The 18,636-nt window shown below is 47.2% G+C and overlaps 1 protein-coding gene across 3 annotated transcripts in view; it reads right to left on the reverse strand.

Annotated features, from left to right (window-relative positions):
- The window catches only part of VEPH1 (ventricular zone expressed PH domain containing 1), a 688,962-nt gene that overhangs the window by 350,979 nt on the left and 319,347 nt on the right, over positions 1-18,636 (reverse strand). The gene's annotated exons all lie outside the window — the stretch shown is intronic.

Genomic DNA, 18,636 nt, shown 5'->3' on the forward strand with positions numbered 1-18,636 from the left:
CGACCTCCAAGTCTCTTCCAAGGGGCATTTAAACCGTCTTGTTAAGCTACTGCAACCTCCACATCTCTTCCAAAGGGCATTAAAACCGTCTTGTTAAGCTAATGCAACCTCTACCACTTTTCCAAGTGGCTTTTAAACTGTCTTGTTAAGCTACTGCGACCTCCACATTTCTTCCAAGGGGCATTTAAACCGTCTTGTTAAGCTACTACAACCTCCACGTCTCTTCTAAGGGGCATTAAAACCGTCTTGTTAAGCTAATGCGACCTCCACCACTTTTCCAAGGGGCATTAAAACAGTCTTGTTAAGCTACTGCGACCACCACGTATCTTCAAAGGGGCATTTAAATCGTCTTGTTAAGCTACTGCAACCTCCACGTCTCTTCCAAGGGGCATTAAAAGCGTCTTGTTAAGGTAATGCGACCTCCACCACTTTTCCAAGGGGAATTAAAACCATCTTGTTAAGCTACTGCGACCTCCACGTCTCTTCCAAGGGGCATTTAAATCATCTTGTTAAGCTACTGCAACCTCCAAGTCTCTTCCAAGGAGCATTAAAACCGTCTTGTTAAGCTACTGCAACCTCCACATCTTTTCCAAGGGGCATTAAAACTGTCTTGTTAAGCTAATGCGAGCTCCACCACTTTTCCCAGGGGCATTGATATTGTCTTTTTATTCCACTGCAACCTCCACGTCTCTTCCAAGGGGCATTAAAAGCGTCTTGTTAAGCTAATGCGACCTCCACCACTTTTCCAATGGGCATTAAAACCGCCTTGTTAAGCTACTGCAACCTCCACGTCTCTTCCAAGGGGCATTAAAACCATTTTGTTAAGCTAATGCGACCTCCACCACTTTTCCAAGGGACATTAAAACCATTTTGTTAAGCTACGGCGACCTCCACTTCTCTTCCAAGGGGCATTTAAACCGTCTTGTTAAGCTAGTGCAACCTCCACTTCTCTTCCAAGGGGGCATTAAAACCGTTTTGTTAAGCTAATGCGACCTCCACCACTTTTCCAAGGGTTATTGATATTGTCTTTTTATTCCACTGCAACCTCCATGTCTCTTCCAAGGGGCATTAAAAGCGTCTTGTTAAGCTAATGCGACCTCCACCACTTTTCCAAGGGGCATTAAAACCGTCTTGTTAAGCTATTGCGACCTCCAAGTGTCTTCCAAGGGGCATTAAAACAATCTTGTTAAGCTACTGCAACTTGCACATCTCTTCCAAGGGGCATTAAAACCGTCTTGTTAAGCTAATGCGAGCTCCACCACTTTTCCAAGGGGCATTTAAACCGTCTTGTTAAGCTACTGCGACCTCCACATCTCTTCCAAGGGGCATTTAAACCACCTTGTTAAGCTACTGCAACCTCCACGTCTCTTCCAAGGGGCATTAAAACCATCTTGTTAAACTAATGCGACCTCCACCACTTTTCCCAGGGGCATTGATATTGTCTTTTTATTCCACTGCAACCTCCATGTCTCTTCCAAGGGGCATTAAAAGTGTCTTGTTAAGCTAAAACGACCTCCACCACTTTTCCAAGGGGCATTAAAACCATCTTGTTAAGCTACTGCGACCTCCACATCTCTTCCAAGGGGCATTTAAACTGTCTTGTTAAGCTAATGCAACCTCCACGTCTCTTCCAAGGGGCATTAAAACCGTCTTGTTAAGCTAATGCGATCTCCACCACTTTTCCAAGGGGCATTAAAACCGTCTTGTAAAGCTACTGCAACCTCCACCACTTTTCCAAGGGGCATTAAATCTGTCTTGTTAAGCTACTGTGACCTCCACCACTTTTCCCAGGGGCATTAAAGCTGTCTTGTTAAGCTACTGGGATCTTGACCGCTCTTCCAAGGGGCATTAAAACTGTCATGTTAAGCTAATGCGACCTCCACCACTTTTCCCAGGGTCATTGATATTGTCTTTTTATTCCACTGCGACCTCCACGTCACTTCCAAGGGGCATTAAAAGCGTCTTGTTGAGCTAATGCGACCTCCACCACTTTTCCCAGGGGCATTGATATTGTCTTCTTATTCCACTGCAACCTCCATGTCTCTTCCAAGGGGCATTAAAACCGTCTTGTTAAGCTACTGTGACCTCCACCTCTCTTACAAGGGGCATTAAAACCATCTTGTTAAGCTACTGCGACCTCCACATCTCTTCCAAGGGGCATTTAAACCGTCTTGTTAAGCTACTGCAACCTCCACGTCTCTTCCAAGGGGCATTAAAACCATCTTGTTAAGCTAATGCGACCTTTACCACTTTTCTAAGGGGCATTAAAACAGTCTTGTTAAGCTACTGCGCCCTCCACCACTTTTCCAAGGGGCATTAAAGCTGTCTTGTTAAGCTACTGCGACCTTCACCACTTTTCCAAGGGGCATTAAAGCTGTCTTGTTAAGCTACTGTGACCTCCACATCTCTTCCAAGGGGCATTAAAACGGTCTTGCTAAGCTACTGAGACCTCCACCGCTCTTCCAAGTGGCATTAAAACCGTTTGTTAAACCACTCTGACCTCCACGTCTCTTCCAAAGGGCATTAAAACCGTCTTGTTAAGCTAAAGCGACCTCCACCACTTTTCCAGGGGGCATTAAAACCGTCTTACTAAGCTAATGTAACCTCCACCACTCTTCCAAGAGGCATTTAAACCGTCTTGTTAAGCTACTGCAACCTCCACGTCTCTTCCAAGGGGCATTGAAACCGACTTTTTAAGCTACTGCGACCTCCACTACTTCTCCAAGGGGCATTAAAACCATCTTGTTAAGCTATTGCGACCTCCACCACTCTTCCAAGGGGCATTTAAACCATATTGTTAAGCTACTGCAACCTCCAAGTCTCTTCCGGGGGCATTAAAACCGTCTTGATAAGCTAATGCGACCTCCACCACTTTTCCAAGGGGCATTAAAACCGTCTTGTTAAGCTATTGCGACCTTCAAGTCTTTTCCAAACGGCATTTAAACCATCTTGTTAAGCTACTGCAACCTCCACATCTCTTCCAAAGGGCATTAAAACCATCTTCTTAAGCTAATGCAACCTCCACCACTTATCCAAGGGGCATTTAAACTGTCTTGTGAAGCTACTGCGACCTCCACATCTCTTCCAAGGGGCATTTAAACCATCTTGTTAAGCTACTGCAACCTCCACGTCTCTTCTAAGGGGCAATAAAACCGTCTTGTTAAGCTAATGCGACCTCCACCACTTTTCCAAGGGGCATTAAAACAGTCTTGCTAAGCTACTGCGACCACCACGTCTCTTCAAACGGGCATTTAAATTGTCTTGTTAAGCTACTGCAACCTCCACGTCTCTTCCAAGGGGCATTAAAAGCGTCTTGTTAAGCTAATGCGACCTCCACCACTTTTCAAAGGGGCATTAAAACCATCTTGTTAAGCTACTGCGACCTCCACGTCTCTTCCAAGGGGCATTTAAACCATCTTGTTAAGCTACTGCAACCTCCACGTCTCTTCCAAGGGGCATTATAACCATCTTGTTAAGCTACTGCAACCTCCACGTCTTTTCCAAGGGGCATTAAAACTGTCTTGTTAAGCTAATGCGAGCTCCACCACTTTTCCCAGGGGCATTGATATTGTCTTTTCATTCCACTGCAACCTCCACATCTCTTCCAAGAGGCATTAAAAGTGTCTTGTTAATCTAATGCGACCTCCACCACTTTTCCAAGGGGCATTAAAACCGTCTTGTTAAGCTACTGCGACCTCCACGTCTCCTCCAAGGGGCATTAAAATCGTCTTGTTAAGCTAATGCGACCTCCACCACTTTTCCAAGGGGCATTAAAACCATTTTGTTAAGCTACTGCGACTTCCACGTCTCTTCCAAGGGGCATTTAAACCGTCTTGTTAAGCTACTGCAACCTCCACGTCTCTTCAAAGGGGCATTAAAACTGTGTTGTTAAGCTAATGCGACCTCCACCACTTTTTCGAGGGGCATTGATATTGTCTTTTTATTCCACTGCAACCTCCATGTCTCTTCCAAGGGGCATTAAAAGTGTCTTGTTAAGCTAATGCGACCTCCACCACTTTTCCAATGGGCATTAAAACAGTCTTGTTAAGCTATTGCGACCTCCAAGTCTCTTCCAAGAGGCATTTAAACCGTCTTGTTAAGCTACTGCAACCTCCACATCTCTTCCAAGGGGCATTAAAACCGTCTTTTTAAGCTAATGCGAGCTCCACCACTTTTCCAAGGGGCATTTAAACCGTATTGTTAAGCTATTGCGACCTCCAAGTCTCTTCCAAGGGGCATTTAAACCGTCTTTTTAAGCTACAACAACCTCCACATCTCTTCCAAGGGGCATTAAAACCATCTTGTTAAGCTATTGCGACCTCCAAGTCTCTTCCAAGGGGCATTTAAGCCGTCTTGTTAAGCTACAGCAACCTCCACATCTCTTCCAAAGGGCATTAAAACCGTCTTGTTAAGCTAATGCAACCTCCACCACTTTTCCAAGTGGCTTTTAAACTGTCTTGTTAAGCTACTGCGACCTCCACATTTCTTCCAAGGGGCATTTAAACCGTCTTGTTAAGCTACTGCAACCTCCACGTCTCTTCTAAGGGGCATTAAAACTGTCTTGTTAAGCTAATGCGACCTCCACCACTTTTCCAAGGGGCATTAAAACAGTCTTGTTAAGCTACTGCGACCACCACGTCTCTTCCAAGGGGCATTAAAAGCGTCTTGTTAAGGTAATGCGACCTCCACCACTTTTCCAAGGGGCATTAAAACAATCTTGTTAAGCTACTGCGACCTCCACGTCTCTTCCAAGGGGCATTTAAATCATCTTGTTAAGCTACTGCAACCTCCAAGTCTCTTCCAAGGGGCATTAAAACCGTCTTGTTAAGCTTCTGCAACCTCCACGTCTTTTCCAAGGGGCATTAAAACAGTCTTGTTAAGCTAATGCGAGCTCCACCACTTTTCCAAGGGGCATTTAAACCATCTTGTTAAGCTACTGAAACCTCCACGTCTCTTCCAAGGGGCATTAAAAGCGTCCTGTTAAGCTAATGCGACCTCCACCACTTTTCCAAGGGGCATTAAAACCATTTTGTTAAGCTACTGCGACCTCCACGTCTCTTCCAAGGGGCATTTAAACCGTCTCGTTAAGCCACTGCAACCTCCACATCTCTTCCAAGTGGCATTAAAACCGTCTGGTTAAGCTAATGCGACCTCCACCACTTTTCCAAGGGGCATTAAAACCATTTTGTTAAGTTACTGCGACCTCCACGTCTCTTCCAAGGGGCATTTAAACCGTCTTGTTAAGCTACTGCAACCTCCATGTCTCTTCCAAGGGGCATTAAAACCGTGTTGTTACGCTAATGCGACCTCCACCACTTTTCCCAGGGGCATTGATATTGTCTTTTTATTCCACTGCAACCTCCATGTCTCTTCCAAGGGGCATTAAAAGCGTCTTGTTAAGCTAATACGACCTCCACCACTTTTCCAAGGGGCATTAAAACCTTCTTGTTAAGCTACTGCGACCTCCACATCTCTTCCAAGGGGCATTTAAACTGTCTTGTTAAGCTAATGCAACCTCCACGTCTCTTCCAAGGGGCATTAAAACCGTCTTGTTAAGCTAATGCGATCTCCACCACTTTTCCAAGGGGCATTAAAACCGTCTTGTAAAGCTAATGCAACCTCCACCACTTTTCCAAGGGGCATTAAAGCTGTCTTGTTAAGCTACTGTGACCTCCACCACTTTTCCCAGGGGCATTAAAGCTGTCTTGTTAAGCTACTGGTATCTCGACCGCTCTTCCAAGGGGCATTAAAACTGTCTTGTTAAGCTAATGCGACCTCCACCACTTTTCCCTGGGGCATTGATATTGTCTTTTTATTCCACTGCGACCTCCACGTCACTTCCAAGGGGCATTAAAAGCGCCTTGTTGAGCTAATGCGACCTCCACCACTTTTCCCTGGGGCATTGATATTGTCTTTTTATTCCACTGCAACCTCCACGTATCTTCCAAGGGGCATTAAAACAGTCTTGTTAAGCTACTGTGACCTCCACCACTCTTCCAAGGGGCATTAAAACCGTCTTGTCAAGCTACTGCGACCTCCACATCTCTTCCAAGGGGCATTAAAACCATCTTGTTAAGTTAATGCGACCTTTACCACTTTTCCAAGGGGCATTAAAACCATCTTGTTAAGCTAATGCGACCTCCACCACTTTTCTAAGGGACATTAAAACAGTCTTGTTAAGCTACTGCGCCCTCCACCACTTTTCCAAGGGGCATTAAAGCTGTCTTATTAAGCTACTGTGACCTCCACCACTCTTCCAAGGGGCATTAAAATGGTCATGCTAAGCTACTGAGACCTCCACCGCTCTTCCAAGTGGCATTAAAACCGTTTGTTAAACCACTCTGACCTCCACGTCTCTTCCAAGGGGCATTAAAACCATCTTGTTAAGCTACTGCGACCTCCACCACTTTTCCAAGGGGCATTAAAACCGTCTTATTAAGCTACTGTAACCTCCACGTCTCTTCCAAGGGGCATTAAAACCCTCTTTTTAAGCTACTGCGACCTCCACCACTTCTCCAAGGTGCATTAAAACCGTCTTGTTAAGCTATTGCGACCTCCACAACTCTTCCAAGGGGCATTTAAACCATCTTGTTAAGCTACTGCAACCTCCAAGTCTCTTCCAGGGGGCATTAAAACAGTCTTGTTAAGCTAATGCGACCTCCACCACTTTTCCAAGGGGCATTAAAACCGTCTTGTTAAGCTATTGCGACCTCCAAGTCTCTTCCAAGGGGCATTTAAACCATCTTTTTAAGCTACAACAACCTGCACATCTCTTCCAAGGGGCATTAAGACCGTCTTGTTAAGCTAATGCGACCTCCACCACTTTTCCAAGGGGCATTAAAACCGTCTTGTTAAGCTATTGCGACCTCCAAGTCTCTTCCAAGGGGCATTTAAACCGTCTTTTTAAGCTACAACAACCTGCACATCTCTTCCAAGGGGCATTAAGACCGTCTTGTTAAGCTAATGCGACCTCCACCACTTTTCCAAGGGGCATTAAAACCGTCTTGTTAAGCTATTGCGACCTCCAAGTCTCTTCCAAGGGGCATTTAAACCGTCTTGTTAAGCTACTGCAACCTCCACATCTCTTCCAAAGGGCATTAAAACCGTCTTGTTAAGCTAATGCAACCTCTACCACTTTTCCAAGTGGCTTTTAAACTGTCTTGTTAAGCTACTGCGACCTCCACATTTCTTCCAAGGGGCATTTAAACCGTCTTGTTAAGCTACTACAACCTCCACGTCTCTTCTAAGGGGCATTAAAACCGTCTTGTTAAGCTAATGCGACCTCCACCACTTTTCCAAGGGGCATTAAAACAGTCTTGTTAAGCTACTGCGACCACCACGTATCTTCAAAGGGGCATTTAAATCGTCTTGTTAAGCTACTGCAACCTCCACGTCTCTTCCAAGGGGCATTAAAAGCGTCTTGTTAAGGTAATGCGACCTCCACCACTTTTCCAAGGGGAATTAAAACCATCTTGTTAAGCTACTGCGACCTCCACGTCTCTTCCAAGGGGCATTTAAATCATCTTGTTAAGCTACTGCAACCTCCAAGTCTCTTCCAAGGAGCATTAAAACCGTCTTGTTAAGCTACTGCAACCTCCACATCTTTTCCAAGGGGCATTAAAACTGTCTTGTTAAGCTAATGCGAGCTCCACCACTTTTCCCAGGGGCATTGATATTGTCTTTTTATTCCACTGCAACCTCCACGTCTCTTCCAAGGGGCATTAAAAGCGTCTTGTTAAGCTAATGCGACCTCCACCACTTTTCCAATGGGCATTAAAACCGCCTTGTTAAGCTACTGCAACCTCCACGTCTCTTCCAAGGGGCATTAAAACCGTTTTGTTAAGCTAATGCGACCTCCACCACTTTTCCAAGGGACATTAAAACCATTTTGTTAAGCTACTGCGACCTCCACTTCTCTTCCAAGGGGCATTTAAACCGTCTTGTTAAGCTAGTGCAACCTCCACTTCTCTTCCAAGGGGGCATTAAAACCGTTTTGTTAAGCTAATGAGACCTCCACCACTTTTCCAAGGGTTATTGATATTGTCTTTTTATTCCACTGCAACCTCCATGTCTCTTCCAAGGGGCATTAAAACCATCTTGTTAAACTAATGCGACCTCCACCACTTTTCCCAGGGGCATTGATATTGTCTTTTTATTCCACTGCAACCTCCATGTCTCTTCCAAGGGGCATTAAAAGTGTCTTGTTAAGCTAAAACGACCTCCACCACTTTTCCAAGGGGCATTAAAACCATCTTGTTAAGCTACTGCGACCTCCACATCTCTTTCAAGGGGCATTTAAACTGTCTTGTTAAGCTAATGCAACCTCCACGTCTCTTCCAAGGGGCATTAAAACCGTCTTGTTAAGCTAATGCGATCTCCACCACTTTTCCAAGGGGCATTAAAACCGTCTTGTAAAGCTACTGCAACCTCCACCACTTTTCCAAGGGGCATTAAATCTGTCTTGTTAAGCTACTGTGACCTCCACCACTTTTCCCAGGGGCATTAAAGCTGTCTTGTTAAGCTACTGGGATCTTGACCGCTCTTCCAAGGGGCATTAAAACTGTCATGTTAAGCTAATGCGACCTCCACCACTTTTCCCAGGGTCATTGATATTGTCTTTTTATTCCACTGCGACCTCCACGTCACTTCCAAGGGGCATTAAAAGCGTCTTGTTGAGCTAATGCGACCTCCACCACTTTTCCCAGGGGCATTGATATTGTCTTCTTATTCCACTGCAACCTCCATGTCTCTTCCAAGGGGCATTAAAACCGTCTTGTTAAGCTACTGTGACCTCCACCTCTCTTACAAGGGGCATTAAAACCATCTTGTTAAGCTACTGCGACCTCCATATCTCTTCCAAGGGGCATTTAAACCGTCTTGTTAAGCTACTGCAACCTCCACGTCTCTTCCAAGGGGCATTAAAACCGTCTTGTTAAGCTAATGCGACCTTTACCACTTTTCTAAGGGGCATTAAAACAGTCTTGTTAAGCTACTGCGCCCTCCACCACTTTTCCAAGGGGCATTAAAGCTGTCTTGTTAAGCTACTGCGACCTCCACCACTTTTCCAAGGGGCAGCATTAAAGCTGTCTTATTAAGCTACTGTGACCTCCACCACTCTTCCAAGGGGCATTAAAATGGTCTTGCTAAGCTACTGAGACCTCCACCGCTCTTCCAAGTGGCATTAAAACCGTTTGTTAAACCACTCTGAACTCCACGTCTCTTCCAAGGGGCATTAAAACCATCTTGTTAAGCTACTCCAACCTCCACGTCTCTTCCAAGGGGCATTAAAACCCTCTTTTTAAGCTACTGCGACCTCCACCACTTCTCCAAGGTGCATTAAAACCGTCTTGTTAAGCTATTGCGACCTCCACAACTCTTCCAAGGGGCATTTAAACCATCTTCTTAAGCTACTGCAACCTCCAAGTCTCTTCCAGGGGGCATTAAAACCGTCTTGTTAAGCTATTGCGACCTCCAAGTCTCTTCCAAGGGGCATTTAAACCATCTTTTTAAGCTACAACAACCTCCACATCTCTTCCAAGGGGCATTAAGACCGTCTTCTTAAGATAATGCTACCTCCACCACTTTTCCAAGGGGCATTAAAACCGTCTTGTTAAGCTATTGCGTCCTCCAAGTCTCTTCCAAGGGGCATTTAAACCGTCTTGTTAAGCTACTGCAACCTACACATCTCTTCCAAAGGGCATTAAAACAGTCTTGTTAAGCTAATGCAACCTCCACCACTTTTCCAAGTGGCTTTTAAACTGTCTTGTTAAGCTACTGCGACCTCCACATCTCTTCCAAGGGGCATTTAAACCATCTTGTTAAGCTACTGCAACCTCCACGTCTCTTCTAAGGGGCATTAAAACCGTCTTGTTAAGCTAATGCGACCTCCACCACTTTTCCAAGGGGCATTAAAACAGTCTTGTTAAGCTACTGCGACCACCACGTCTCTTCAAAGGGGCATTTAAATCGTCTTGTTAAGCTACTGCAACCTCCACGTCTCTTCCAAGGGGCATTAAAAGCGTCTTGTTAAGGTAATGCGACCTCCACCACTTTTCCAAGGGGCATTAAAACCATCTTGTTAAGCTACTGCGACCTCCACGTCTCTTCCAAGGGGCATTTAAATCATCTTGTTAAGCTACTGCAACCTCCACGTCTCTTCCAAGGGGCATTAAAACCGTCTTGTTAAGCTACTGCAACATCCACGTCTTTTCCAAGGGACATTAAAACTGTCTTGTTAAGCTAATGCGAGCTCCACCACTTTTCCCAGGGGCATTGATATTGTCGTTTTATTCCACTGCAACCTCCACGTCTCTTCCAAGGGGCATTAAAAGCGTCTTGTTAAGCTAATGCGACCTCCACCACTTTTCCAAGGGGCATTAAAACCGCCTTGTTAAGCTACTGCGACCTCCACGTCTCTTCCAAGGGGCATTAAAACCGTCTTGTTAAGCTAATGCGACCTCCACCACTTTTCCAAGGGACATTAAAACCATTTTGTTAAGCTACTGCGACCTCCACTTCTCTTCCAAGGGGCATTTAAACCGTCTTGTTAAGCTACTGCAACCTCCACGTCTCTTCCAAGGGGCATTAAAACCGTTTTGTTAAGCTAATGCGACCTCCACCACTTTTCCAAGGGGTATTGATATTGTCTTTTTATTCCACTGCAACCTCCATGTCTCTTCCAAGGGGCATTAAAAGCGTCTTGTTAAGCTAATGTGACCTCCACCACTTTTCCAAGGGGCATTAAAACCGTCTTGTTAAGCTATTGCGACCTCCAAGTCTCTTCCAAGGGGCATTTAAACAATCTTGTTAAGCTACTGCAACCTCCAGATCTCTTCCAAGGGGCATTAAAACCGTCTTGTTAAGCTAATGCGAGCTCCACCACTTTTCCAAGGGGCATTTAAACCGTCTTGTTAAGCTACTGCGACCTCCACATCTCTTCCAATGGGCATATAAACCATCTTGTTAAGCTACTGCAACCTCCACGTCTCTTCCAAGGGGCATTAAAACCATCTTGTTAAGCTAATGCGATCTCCACCACTTTTCCAAGGGGCATTAAAACCGTCTTGTTAAGCTACTGCGACCTCCACGTCTCTTCCAAGGGGCATTTAAACCATCTTGTTAAGCTACTGCAACCTCCACGTCTCTTCCAAGGGGCATTAAAACCGTCTTGTTAAGCTAATGCGACCTCCACCACTTTTCCAAGGGGCATTAAAACCATCTTGTTAAGCTACTGCGACCTCCACGTCTCTTCCAAGGGGCATTTAAACCGTCTTGTTAAGCTACTGCAACCTCCACGTCTCTTCCAAGGGGCATTAAAAGCGTCTTGTTAAGCTAATGCGACCTCCACCACTTTTCCAAGGGGCATTAAAACAGTCTTGTTAAGCTACTGCGACCTCCACGTCTCTTTCAAGGGGCATTTAGACCGTCTTGTTAAGCTACTGCAACCTCCACGTCTTTTCCAAGGGGCATTTAAACCGTCTTGTTAAGCTAATGCGAGCTCCAGCACATTTCCCAGGGGCATTGATATTGTCTTTTTATTCCACTGCAACCTCCACGTCTCTTCCAAGGGGCATTAAAAGCGTCTTGTTAAGCTAATGCGACCTCCACCACTTTTCCAAGGGGCATTAAAACCATCTTGTTAAGCTACTGCGACCTCCACGTCTCTTCCAAGGGGCATTTAAACCGTCTTGCTAAGCTACTGCAACCTCCACGTCTCTTCCAAGTGGCATTAAAACCATCTTGTTAAGCTAATGCGACCTCCACCCCTTTTCCAAGGGGCATTAAAACCATTTTGTTAAGCTACTGCGACCTCCACGTCTCTTCCAAGGGGCATTTAAACTGTCTTGTTAAGTTACTGCAACCTCCACGTCTCTTCCAAGGGGCATTAAAACCGTGTTGTTAAGCTAATGCGACCTCCACCACTTTTCACAGGGACATTGATATTGTCTTTTTATTCCACTGCAACCTCCATGTCTCTTCCAAAAGGCATTAAAAGCGTCTTGTTAAGCTAATGCGACCTCCACCACTCTTCCAAGGGGCATTAAAACCATCTTGTTAAGCTACTGCGACCTCCATGTCTCTTCCAAGGGGCATTTGAAGTGTCTTGTTAAGCTAATGCAACCTCCACGTCTCTTCCAAGGGGCATTAAAACCGTCTTGCTAAGCTAATGTGATCTCCACCACTTTTCCAAGGGGCATTAAAACCGTCTTGTAAAGCTACTGCAACCTCCACCACTTTTCCAAGGGGCATTAAAGCTGTCTTGTTAAGCTACTGCGACCTCCACCACTTTTCCCAGGGGCATTAAAGCTGTCTTGTTAAGCTACTGGGATCTCGACCGCTCTTCCAAGGGGCATTAAAAGCGTCTTGTTGAGCTAATGCGACCTCCACCACTTTTCCCAGGGGCATTGATATTGTCTTTTTATTCCACTGCAACCTCCATGTCTCTTCCAAAAGGCATTAAAAGCGTCTTGTTAAGCTAATGCGACCTCCACCACTCTTCCAAGGGGCATTAAAACCATCTTGATAAGCTACTGCGACCTCCACATCTCTTCCAAGGGGCATTTGAAGTGTCTTGTTAAGCTAATGCAACCTCCACGTCTCTTCCAAGGGGCATTAAAACCGTCTTGCTAAGCTAATGTGATCTCCACCACTTTTCCAAGGGGCATTAAAACCGTCTTGTAAAGCTACTGCAACCTCCACCACTTTTCCAAGGGGCATTAAAGCTGTCTTGTTAAGCTACTGCGACCTCCACCACTTTTCCCAGGGGCATTAAAGCTGTCTTGTTAAGCTACTGGGATCTCGACCGCTCTTCCAAGGGGCATTAAAAGCGTCTTGTTGAGCTAATGCGACCTCCACCACTTTTCCCTGGGGCATTGATATTGTCTTTTTATTCCACTGCAACCTCCACGTCTCTTCCAAGGGGCATAAAAACAGTCTTGTTAAGCTACTGTGACCTCCACCACTCTTCCAAGGGGCATTAAAACCGTCTTGTTAAGCTACTGCGACCTCCACGTCTCTTCCAAGGGGCATTTAAACCGTCTTGTTAAGCTACTGCAACCTCCACGTCTCTTCCAAGGGGCATTAAAACCATCTTGTTAAGCTAATGCGACCTTTACCACTTTTCCAAGGGGCATTAAAACCGTCTTGTTAAGCTACTGCGACCTCCACCGCTCTTCCAAGGTGCATTAAAACCGTCTTGTTAAGCTAATGCTACCTCCACCACTTTTCCCAGGGGCATTGATATCATCTTTTTATTCCATTGCGACCTCCACGTCTCTTCCAAGGGGCATTAAAACCGTCTTGTTAAGCTAATGCGACCTCCACCACTTTTCCCAGGGGCATTGATATTGTCTTTTTATTCCACTGCGACCTCCACGTCTCTTCCAAGGGGCATTAAAAGCGTCTTGTTAAGCTACTGTGAACTCCACCACTCTTCCAAGGGGCATTAAAACCATCTTGTTAAGCTAATGCAACCTCTACCACTTTTCCAAGGGGCATTAAAACCGTCTTATTAAGCTAATGTGACCTCCACCACTTTTCCCAGGGGCATTGATATTGACTTTTTATTCCACTGCGACCTCCACGTTTCTTCCAAGGGGCATTAAAACAGTCTTGTTAAGCTAATGTGTGGCGCCCCTGAGGGTTTGACTGCCACAGGGATGCTGCACTTCTCTAATGGAGTGTAGTGTTCCTCCTCTGAGGTAAGAACAGTGTGATAGTCGTGACCCAACCTTTGCATCCAACACTACATTTCTCCACCAGAGGGGGCTAGTATGCACTAGGTGCTGCTCCCCTGGTTACAGGGAGACTGGGGAACCAAGAGTCAGGGGAACCAGTTAGTGGGTGTGGGTGGAGGACTTACAAGTTAGTTACACTTTAAATTTCATATTTAATAAAAAAGCCATCTTTGTTTTTGGTCTTTGACTGTTGTTAGGTCGTGATCTCCCACCCTGATAGTGGTCCCTGGTGACCTCAGGACTCCGCGGGGAGCAGGGAGTCGCCTTCCTTCTGCCATCTCTAAAGTGAGTAAAGCCTTGGAAGTTAACCCCTATGGCCTCCGGACTGTTTATTCTGCGCTACACCGCATGACGCTGCATCCGTTCTCCTCTACTACTACCCCCCTCCGTCCTGTCCCTCTGCCCTGAGGCCCTGCTCCGCCTGTGGGGAGTAGTAATAACTTTGGCCGCCATAACACCATGCCTCAGAGTACTGCAGCGGCGCTGTGGCCTTCACCAGGTGCCACAGGTGGCCTAGTCGTAAATCAGCCACGCAACCCGGATAAGCCCACACCATCTCTTTTAATGTGACGGCCCTGAGCACGGGTCGGGTCCGGGCCACGGCTGCACCCCATATCTCCATCACAGGACCCGACTCCGAGTCCCCCATCTCCCAGGGTAAAATAAAGGGCTTTTCGAGTAGAGGCATCACAAATGCGACCTCTACCACTTTTCCCAGGGGCATTGATATTGTCTTTTTATTCCACTGCGACCTCCACATCTCTTCCAAGGGGCATTAAAACCATCTTGTTAAGCTACTGTGACCTCCACCACTCTTCCAAGGGGCATTAAAACTGTCTTGTTAAGCTACTGCGACCTCCACCACTTTTCCCAGGGGCATTGATATTGTCTTTTTATTCCACTGCGACCTCCACGTCTTTTCCAAGGGGCATTAAAACCGTCTTGTTAAGCTACTGTGACCTCCACCACTTTTCCCAGGGGCATTGATATTGTCTTTTTATTCCACTGCGACCTCCACCACTTTTCCAAGGGGCATTAAAACCATCTTGTTAAGCTACTGCGACCTCCACCACTTTTTCAAGGGGCATTGATATTGTCTTTTTATTCCACTGCGAACTCCACCATTCTTCCAACGGGCATATCATTTCCTCCTAATTTTAGTCAGCTTTTGCTTTTCAATGCATAGACGAACACTAAGGGAGACCCACTCCCCAATAATGGGTAGAAGGTTTTTAGTATGCTGTAATCCACGTCTGTTTCAAGGGGCATTGCAGTTTCTCATAATTTTTGGAAAGCCTTCCATTCACTGCTTAGGCCAACAGTGCACAGGAGACCCAGTTCCTATAAACGGAAAAAAACGGTTTAGTTAAGGCCCTTTGACCTCCATGTCTCTTCCAAGGGGCATTGGAGTGGCTCGAAATTTTTGGTAGGCATTGCACTCACTGCATGCCCTATAACTGTGTAGCCGAACCTCTCCTTTTGTAACAGAAACATATCCTACTAGACATGTGTGGTTTACTGGCCTGATGTTGATGTGAATGGTCCCTGTTCCTCCTGCTCTTTCTCCTTTGCCACCACCTCATCCATCATTCATCACCTCAAGCTTTGTTTTAACGGGAGTCATAGAACTGGGATAGTAGCAGGAAAACATCCAGCAATCCTCGGAGGAGGTAGGATATGCGCCAAAACGCTGACCACCTCAGGCCTAGCCGCTACTACATACATGCGCTTGCATTCCAAGAAAACAAAGCAGATGCTAACTTCTATCATCATCATCATGCTCCTCACCTTGGCACTCTCAACTCCCCTGATGGAGAAGCCAGGGCCCACCGGAGGAGTCTGGTTCTCTGGTGGGCTCGTCCAATGCTGCCCTAAAGCAGTCAGGGCTAAGAAAAGTATGGGGGGATGTTCCAAGGAGAAATAGGGGCGGCTGGGGACCGTTTACGGACACCCGGCCGCCCCCAGGCGGCTGGGGACCGTGTGTGGACACCCGGTCGCGGGGCGGCTGGGGACCGAGTATGGACACCCGGCTGCCCCTGGCGGCTGGGGACCGAGCGTGGACACCCGGCCGCCGGGCGCCGGGGATTGAGTATGCATACCAGGCTACCGACACAGCCATGACATGGTGGCCGGCGTCTGCCTCCACATGCCTAAAAGGCCCAATTTCAAATGCAAGCAAGCTAGCAGTATGGTATTGCAGTCTGGTGGTGGGTGGGTGGCAGGTTGCACACTTACGCTTGCATTCCAAGAAAACAAAGCAGATGCTAACTTCTATCATCATCATCATGCTCCTCACCTTGGCACTTTCAACTCCCCGGATGGAGAAACCAGGGCCCACCGGAGGAGTCTGGTTCTCTGGTGGGCTCGTCCAATGCTGCCCTAAAGCAGGCCGGGCTAAGAAAAGTGTGGGGGGGTGTTCCAAGGAGAAATAGGGGCAGCTGGGGACCGTTTATGGACACCCGGCCGCCCCCGGGTGGCTGGGGACCGTGTGTGGACCCCGGCCACGGGGCGGCTGGGGACCGAGACCGAGTATAGACACACCCGGCCGCCCCCTGGCGGCTGGGGACCGAGCGTGGACACCCGGCCGCCGGGCGGCTGGGGACTGAGTATGGATACCTCGCTGCTGAAGCAGCCATGAGGTAGTGGCCAGCTTCGGCCTCCTCCAAACTAAAAGGCCCCATTTCAAGTGCAAGCAAGCTAGCAGTATGGTATTTCAGCCTGGGGATGGGTGGGTGGCAGGTTGCACACTTACGCTTGCATTCCAAGAAAACAAAGCAGATGCTAACTTCTATCATCATCATCATGCTCCTCACCTTGGCACTTTCAACTCCCCGGATGGAGAAGCCAGGGCCCACCGGAGGAGTTTGGTTCTCTGGTGGGCTCGTCCAATGCTGCCCTATAGCAGGCCGGGCTAAGAAAAGTGTGTGGGGGGATGTTCCAAGGAGAAATAGGGGCGGCTGGGGACCGTTTATGGAAACCTGGCCGCCCCCAGGCGGCTGGGGACCGTGTGTGGACACCCGGCCGCGGGGCGGCTGGGGACCGAGTATGGACACCCGGCAGCCCCCTGGCGGCTGGGGACCAAGCGTGGACACCCGGCCGCCGGGCGGCTGGGGACTGAGTATGGATACCTTGCTGCCGAAGCAGCCATGAGGTAGTGGCCAGCTTTGGCCTCCTCCAAACTAAAAGGCCCCATTTCAAGTGCAAGCAAGCTAGCAGTATGGTATTGCAGCCTGGGGATTTGTGGGTGGCAGGCTGCATACTTGCGCTTGCATTGCAAGGAATGGAGGAGGTACAATTGAACACTGCCCTGGGACAAGGACTTGCATGGGGATAGTTGCAAGTCTGCATCTTCTGATGCGGAAAGGATCATTTCTGATGGGCACACTTTTAGGCAGTGACCTGGCTGTCAGAGATGCTTCCAGGGGTCTTCCCCATGCTGTTCCCATGTCTTTTCAGCACTGTATGCATGTGTCACACAGCACATGGCCAGATAAGATTGTAAAATGTTAAAATGACATTTCCCGGTGAATGCATTTTTCAAGGTTGAAAGCAATACAAAAGTGCAAAAACGCATAAAAAATGCTACTTGTGAACATAGATCAAGGTGTGGAGGAGTATTTTTTTTTTTTTGGTTATTTATTTTACCTTATACAGAAGTCTTTACCATGGAAAGGATATTCCTTAACATATTTCACAGGAAAACTGTTTCAGTTTCGTTTTGGAACGTTTTATTGTGAGCCCGTTAAAGTGGCTTAATACCTCTGACCACGTAGTTGACAGCAGTGACCTGGGGGTCAGAAATGCTTCCTGGGGCGATGCCCATGCTGTCCCCATGTCTTTTGAGCACTATCGTTTTGGGCACTTTTTAGGCTTTCTACAGACTGCTGGGGGTGCCGCCGCAAAAATGCTCGGGTCTCCCATAGACTAACATTGAGCTCGTTGCTCGGGTCGAGCACCCGAGTATCACGGCGAGCTTGGCCCGAGCTTCGAGCACCCGAGCATTTTAGTGCTCGCTCAACACTAGTCTTCAGTAAACCCCCCGATCAGTGCCGTTTGAAGGCAGTGTTGGTGGCATAATACACTCGCCATGAATTTAGCTCCTGATCCCACTCCATACACATTCACCAGACACATGGCAGGAAGGGTTTAAAAAAGCAGGATATATGACTTTCCCACTAATGTTCATAACTCTCAAGAACAGGATGCAGAGCTCTCCTCATCGGATCAAGAGATCTCTGATTCAGAACACCCCAAATACTCAACAGGGAAAGCAGGGTGGGTGCCACTATAAGGAGTAGTCAAAGGAGTAGGAGAAAAAGCAGGGCTATGCATAGTGGAATTTGAAGTGAAGGGTAGTGTTGAGCCACCCCCGTAGTGTTCGAGTTCAGTTCGGTTCGTCGAACACCCGTGTGTTCGCCGAACTGTTCGTCGAACACCTTCGAACACCGTTAAAACCAATGGCAGGCAAACAAAAACACATAGAAACACATAGAAAACACCTTCAAAGGTGTCCAAAAGCTGACAAACTGCTCAGAAGACACAACTAACACATGGAAAAGTGACAAGTACATATAGTCATGCGAAAAGAAAAGAGGTGGAGGAGTAAAAGGAGGGGGAGACACAGATATAGGCATGTCATGCCCTTCTAAAATCCAAAAAGTGAGAAGCCGAGACGGCCAGTCCGCTCCTGCCCGTGCCACCTCCGTGTCGCCGGGTTTGTGCCAGAGCCGCGGTGAACCCTGACGGCCAGCCCCCCTCTCCCAATACTGGTGCCTGTCCGCTGGTGGGTCGAGAGAGCCCCCCTGTGGTGGAGGCAGCTCTAAGCTTTTTAATTTAAATTGTCCCTCTAATTTGAATGAATACACTTTAAATCCATTTACAAGGATCTATTGGAGGGCAA

The sequence above is a fragment of the Phyllobates terribilis genome, unplaced genomic scaffold, assembly GCF_046119375.1.
Source record: "Phyllobates terribilis strain yellow unplaced genomic scaffold, ASM4611937v1 Scaffold_3__8_contigs__length_932513732, whole genome shotgun sequence".
NCBI lineage: Eukaryota > Metazoa > Chordata > Amphibia > Anura > Dendrobatidae > Phyllobates > Phyllobates terribilis.